The sequence below is a fragment of the Engystomops pustulosus genome, chromosome 4 (assembly GCF_040894005.1).
Source record: "Engystomops pustulosus chromosome 4, aEngPut4.maternal, whole genome shotgun sequence".
Lineage (NCBI taxonomy): Eukaryota > Metazoa > Chordata > Amphibia > Anura > Leptodactylidae > Engystomops > Engystomops pustulosus.
Genome location: NC_092414.1, coordinates 209587429 through 209594795, shown reverse-complemented (window position 1 = coordinate 209594795; position 7367 = coordinate 209587429).

Sequence of the window (7367 nt, the reverse complement as noted above, 5' to 3'; positions counted from 1 at the left end):
AGAATAGGGAGTGCAGCTCTCGGGGTATAATACAGGATGTAACTCAGGATCAGTACAGGATAAGTAGTCATGTATGTACACAGTGACTGCACCAGCAGCAGAATAGTGAGTGCAGCTCTGGGGTATAATACAGGATGTAACTCAGGATCAGTACAGGATAAGTAGTCATGTATGTACACAGTGACTGCACCAGCAGCAGAATAGTGAGTGCAGCTCTGGGGTATAATACAGGATGTAACTCAGGATCAGTACAGGATAAGTAATGTCATGTATGTACACAGTGACTGCACCAGCAGCAGAATAGTGAGTGCAGCTCTGGAAGTATAATACAGGATGTAACTCAGGATCAGTACAGGATAAGTAATGTCATGTATGTACACAGTGACTGCACCAGCAGCAGAATAGTGAGTGCAGCTCTGGGGTATAATACAGGATGTAACTCAGGATCAGTACAGGATAAGTAATGTCATGTATGTACACAGTGACTGCACCAGCAGCAGAATAGTGAGTGCAGCTCTGGGGTATAATACAGGATGTAACTCAGGATCAGTACAGGATAAGTAATGTCATGTATGTACACAGTGACTGCACCAGCAGCAGAATAGTGAGTGCAGCTCTGGGGTATAATACAGGATGTAACTCAGGATCAGTACAGGATAAGTAATGTCATGTATGTACACAGTGACCTGCACCAGCAGCAGAATAGTGAGTACAGCTCTGGGGTATAATACAGGATTGTAACTCAGGATCAGTACAGGATAAGTAATGTCATGTATGTACACATACTGGGGGGTAAATACAGGATGTAACTCAGGATCAGTACAGGATAAGTAATGTCATGTATGTACAGTGACTGCACCAGCAGCAGAATAGTGAGTGCAGCTACAGGATGTAACTCAGGATCAGTACAGGATAAGTAATGTCATGTATGTACACAGTGACTGCACCAGCAGCAGAATAGTGAGTGCAGCTCTGGAGTATAATACAGGATGTAACTCAGGATCAGTACAGGATAAGTAATGTCAGGTATGTACACAATGACTGCACCAGCAGCAGAATAGTGAGTACAGCTCTGGGGTATAATACAGGATGTAACTCAGGATCAGTACAGGATAAGTAATGTCAGGTATATACACAGTGACTGCACCAGCAGCAGAATAGTGAGTGCAGCTCTGGAGTATAATACAGGATGTAACTCAGGATCAGTACAGGATAAGTAATGTCATGTATGTACACAGTGACTGCACCAGCAGCAGAATAGTGAGTGCAGCTCTGGGGTATAATGCAGGATGTAACTCAGGATCAGTACAGGATAAGTAATGTCATGTATGTACACAATGACTGCACCAGCAGCAGAATAGTGAGTACAGCTCTGGAGTATAATACAGGGATGTAACTCAGGATCAGTACAGGATAAGTAATGTCATGTATGTACACAGTGACTGCACGAGCAGCAGAATAGTGAGTGCAGCTCTGGGGTATAATACAGGATGTAACTCAGGATCAGTACAGGATAAGTAATGTCATGTATGTACACAGTGACTGCACCAGCAGCAGAATAGGGAGTGCAGCTTTGGGGTATAATACAGGATATAACTCAGGATCAGTACAGGATAAGTAATGTCATGTATGTACACAGTGACTGCACCAGCCAGCAGAATAGTGAGTGCAGCTCTGGAGTATAATACAGGATGTAACTCAGGATCAGTACAGGATAAGTAATGTCATGTATGTACACAGTGACTGCACCAGCAGCAGAATAGTGAGTGCAGCTCTGGGGTATAATAAAGGATGTAACTCAGGATCAGTACAGGATAAGTAATGTCATGTATGTACACAGTGACTGCACCAGCAGCAGAATAGTGAGTGCAGCTCTGGAGTATAATACAGGATGTAACTCAGGATCAGTACAGGATAAGTAATGTCATGTATGTACACAGTGACTGCACCAGCAGCAGAATAGTGAGTGCAGCTCTGGGGTATAATACAGGATGTAACTCAGGATCAGTACAGGATAAGTAATGTCATGTATGTACACAGTGACTGCACCAGCAGCAGAATAGTGAGTGCAGCTCTGGGGTATAATACAGGATGTAACTCAGGATCAGTACAGGATAAGTAGTCATGTATGTACACAGTGACTGCACCAGCAGCAGAATAGTGATGCAGCTCTGGGGTATAATACAGGATGTAACTCAGGATCAGTACAGGATAAGTAATGTCATGTATGTACACAGTGACTGCACCAGCAGCAGAATAGTGAGTGCAGCTCTGGAGTATAATACAGGATGTAACTCAGGATCAGTACAGGATAAGTAATGTCATGTATGTACACAGTGACTGCACCAGCAGCAGAATAGTGAGTGTAGCTCTGGAGTATAATACAGGATGTAACTCAGGATCAGTACAGGATAAGTAATGTCATGTATGTACACAGTGACTGCACCAGCAGCAGAATAGTGAGTGCAGCTCTGGGGTATAATACAGGATGTAACTCAGGATCAGTACAGGATAAGTAATGTCATGTATGTACACAGTGACTGCACCAGCAGCAGAATAGTGAGTGCAGCTCTGGGGTATAATACAGGATGTAACTCAGGATCAGTACAGGATAAGTAATGTCATGTATGTACACAGTGACTGCACCAGCAGCAGAATAGTGAGTGCAGCTCTGGAGTATAATACAGGATGTAACTCAGGATCAGTACAGGATAAGTAATGTCATGTATGTACACAGTGACTGCACCAGCAGCAGAATAGTGAGTGCAGCTCTGGGGTATAATACAGGATGTAACTCAGGATCAGTACAGGATAAGTAATGTCATGTATGTACACAGTGACTGCACCAGCAGCAGAATAGTGAGTGCAGCTCTGGGGTATAATACAGGATGTAACTCAGGATCAGTACAGGATAAGTAATGTCATGTATGTACACAGTGACTGCACCAGCAGCAGAATAGTGAGTGCAGCTCTGGAGTATAATACAGGATGTAACTCAGGATCAGTACAGGATAAGTAATGTCATGTATGTACACAGTGACTGCACCAGCAGCAGAATAGTGAGTGCAGCTCTGGGTATAATACAGGATGTAACTCAGGATCAGTACAGGATAAGTAATGTCATGTATGTACACAGTGACTGCACCAGCAGCAGAATAGTGAGTGCAGCTCTGGAGTATAAAACAGGATGTACTCAGGATCAGTACAGGATAAGTAATGTCATGTATGTACACAGTGACTGCACCAGCAGCAGAATAGTGAGTGCAGCTCTGGGGTATAATACAGGATGTAACTCAGATCAGTACAGGATAAGTAATGTCATGTATGTACACAGTGACTGCACCAGCAGCAGAATAGTGAGTGCAGCTCTGGGGTATAATACAGGATGTAACTCAGGATCAGTACAGGATAAGTAATGTCATGTATGTACACAGTGACTGCACCAGCAGCAGAATAGTGAGTGCAGCTCTGGGGTATAATACAGGATGTAACTCAGGATCAGTACAGGATAAGTAATGTCATGTATGTACACAGTGACTGCACCAGCAGCAGAATAGTGAGTGCAGCTCTGGAGGTATAATACAGGATGTAACTCAGGATCAGTACAGGATAAGTAATGTCATGTATGTACACAGTGACTGCACCAGCAGCAGAATAGTGAGTGCAGCTCTGGGGTATAATACAGGATGTAACTCAGGATCAGTACAGGATAAGTAATGTCATGTATGTACACAGTGACTGCACCAGCAGCAGAATAGTGAGTGCAGCTCTGGGGTATAATACAGGATGTAACTCAGGATCAGTACAGGATAAGTAATGTCATGTATGTACACAGTGACTGCACCAGCAGCAGAATAGTGAGTGCAGCTCTGGGGTATAATACAGGATGTAACTCAGGATCAGTACAGGATAAGTAATGTCATGTATGTACACAGTGACTGCACCAGCAGCAGAATAGTGAGTGCAGCTCTGGGGTATAATACAGGATGTAACTCAGGATCAGTACAGGATAAGTAATGTCATGTATGTACACAGTGACTGCACCAGCAGCAGAATAGTGAGTGCAGCTCTGGGGTATAATACAGGATGTAACTCAGGATCAGTACAGGATAAGTAATGTCATGTATGTACACAGTGACTGCACCAGCAGCAGAATAGTGAGTGCAGCTCTGGGGTATAATACAGGATGTAACTCAGGATCAGTACAGGATAAGTAATGTCATGTATGTACACAGTGACTGCACCAGCAGCAGAATAGTGAGTGCAGCTCTGGGGTATAATACAGGATGTAACTCAGGATCAGTACAGGATAAGTAATGTCATGTATGTACACAGTGACTGCACCAGCAGCAGAATAGTGAGTACAGCTCTGGGGTATAATACAGGATGTAACTCAGGATCAGTACAGGATAAGTAATGTCATGTATGTACACAGTGACTGCACCAGCAGCAGAATAGTGAGTGCAGCTCTGGGGTATAATACAGGATGTAACTCAGGATCAGTACAGGATAAGTAATGTCATGTATGTACACAGTGACTGCACCAGCAGCAGAATAGTGAGTGCAGCTCTGGGGTATAATACAGGATGTAACTCAGGATCAGTACAGGATAAGTAATGTCATGTATGTACACAGTGACTGCACCAGCAGCAGAATAGTGAGTGCAGCTCTGGGGTATAATACAGGATGTAACTCAGGATCAGTACAGGATAAGTAATGTCATGTATGTACACAGTGACTGCACCAGCAGCAGAATAGTGAGTGCAGCTCTGGAGTATAATACAGGATGTAACTCAGGATCAGTACAGGATAAGTAATGTCATGTATGTACACAGTGACTGCACCAGCAGCAGAATAGTGAGTACAGCTCTGGGGTATAATACAGGATGTAACTCAGGATCAGTACAGGATAAGTAATGTCAGGTATATACACAGTGACTGCACCAGCAGCAGAATAGTGAGTGCAGCTCTGGAGTATAATACAGGATGTAACTCAGGATCAGTACAGGATAAGTAATGTCATGTATGTACACAGTGACTGCACCAGCAGCAGAATAGTGAGTGCAGCTCTGGGGTATAATGCAGGATGTAACTCAGGATCAGTACAGGATAAGTAATGTCATGTATGTACACAATGACTGCACCAGCAGCAGAATAGTGAGTACAGCTCTGGAGTATAATACAGGATGTAACTCAGGATCAGTACAGGATAAGTAATGTCATGTATGTACACAGTGACTGCACCAGCAGCAGAATAGTGAGTGCAGCTCTGGGGTATAATACAGGATGTAACTCAGGATCAGTACAGGATAAGTAATGTCATGTATGTACACAGTGACTGCACCAGCAGCAGAATAGGGAGTGCAGCTTTGGGGTATAATACAGGATATAACTCAGGATCAGTACAGGATAAGTAATGTCATGTATGTACACAGTGACTGCACCAGCAGCAGAATAGTGAGTGCAGCTCTGGAGTATAATACAGGATGTAACTCAGGATCAGTACAGGATAAGTAATGTCATGTATGTACACAGTGACTGCACCAGCAGCAGAATAGTGAGTGCAGCTCTGGGGTATAATACAGGATGTAACTCAGGATCAGTACAGGATAAGTAATGTCATGTATGTACACAGTGACTGCACCAGCAGCAGAATAGTGAGTGCAGCTCTGGAGTATAATACAGGATGTAACTCAGGATCAGTACAGGATAAGTAATGTCATGTATGTACACAGTGACTGCACCAGCAGCAGAATAGTGAGTGCAGCTCTGGGGTATAATACAGGATGTAACTCAGGATCAGTACAGGATAAGTAATGTCATGTATGTACACAGTGACTGCACCAGCAGCAGAATAGTGAGTGCAGCTCTGGGGTATAATACAGGATGTAACTCAGGATCAGTACAGGATAAGTAATGTCATGTATGTACACAGTGACTGCACCAGCAGCAGAATAGTGAGTGCAGCTCTGGGGTATAATACAGGATGTAACTCAGGATCAGTACAGGATAAGTAGTCATGTATGTACACAGTGACTGCACCAGCAGCAGAATAGTGAGTGCAGCTCTGGGGTATAATACAGGATGTAACTCAGGATCAGTACAGGATAAGTAGTCATGTATGTACACAGTGACTGCACCAGCAGCAGAATAGTGAGTGCAGCTCTGGGGTATAATACAGGATGTAACTCAGGATCAGTACAGGATAAGTAATGTCATGTATGTACACAGTGACTGCACCAGCAGCAGAATAGTGAGTGCAGCTCTGGAGTATAATACAGGATGTAACTCAGGATCAGTACAGGATAAGTAATGTCATGTATGTACACAGTGACTGCACCAGCAGCAGAATAGTGAGTGCAGCTCTGGGGTATAATACAGGATGTAACTCAGGATCAGTACAGGATAAGTAATGTCATGTATGTACACAGTGACTGCACCAGCAGCAGAATAGTGAGTGCAGCTCTGGGGTATAATACAGGATGTAACTCAGGATCAGTACAGGATAAGTAATGTCATGTATGTACACAGTGACTGCACCAGCAGCAGAATAGTGAGTGCAGCTCTGGGGTATAATACAGGATGTAACTCAGGATCAGTACAGGATAAGTAATGTCATGTATGTACACAGTGACTGCACCAGCAGCAGAATAGTGAGTACAGCTCTGGGGTATAATACAGGATGTAACTCAGGATCAGTACAGGATAAGTAATGTCATGTATGTACACAGTGACTGCACCAGCAGCAGAATAGTGAGTGCAGCTCTGGAGTATAATACAGGATGTAACTCAGGATCAGTACAGGATAAGTAATGTCATGTATGTACACAGTGACTGCACCAGCAGCAGAATAGTGAGTGCAGCTCTGGGGTATAATACAGGATGTAACTCAGGATCAGTACAGGATAAGTAATGTCATGTATGTACAGTGACTGCACCAGCAGCAGAATAGTGAGTGCAGCTCTGGGGTATAATACAGGATGTAACTCAGGATCAGTACAGGATAAGTAATGTCATGTATGTACACAGTGACTGCACCAGCAGCAGAATAGTGAGTGCAGCTCTGGAGTATAATACAGGATGTAACTCAGGATCAGTACAGGATAAGTAATGTCAGGTATGTACACAATGACTGCACCAGCAGCAGAATAGTGAGTACAGCTCTGGGGTATAATACAGGATGTAACTCAGGATCAGTACAGGATAAGTAATGTCAGGTATATACACAGTGACTGCACCAGCAGCAGAATAGTGAGTGCAGCTCTGGAGTATAATACAGGATGTAACTCAGGATCAGTACAGGATAAGTAATGTCATGTATGTACACAGTGACTGCACCAGCAGCAGAATAGTGAGTGCAGCTCTGG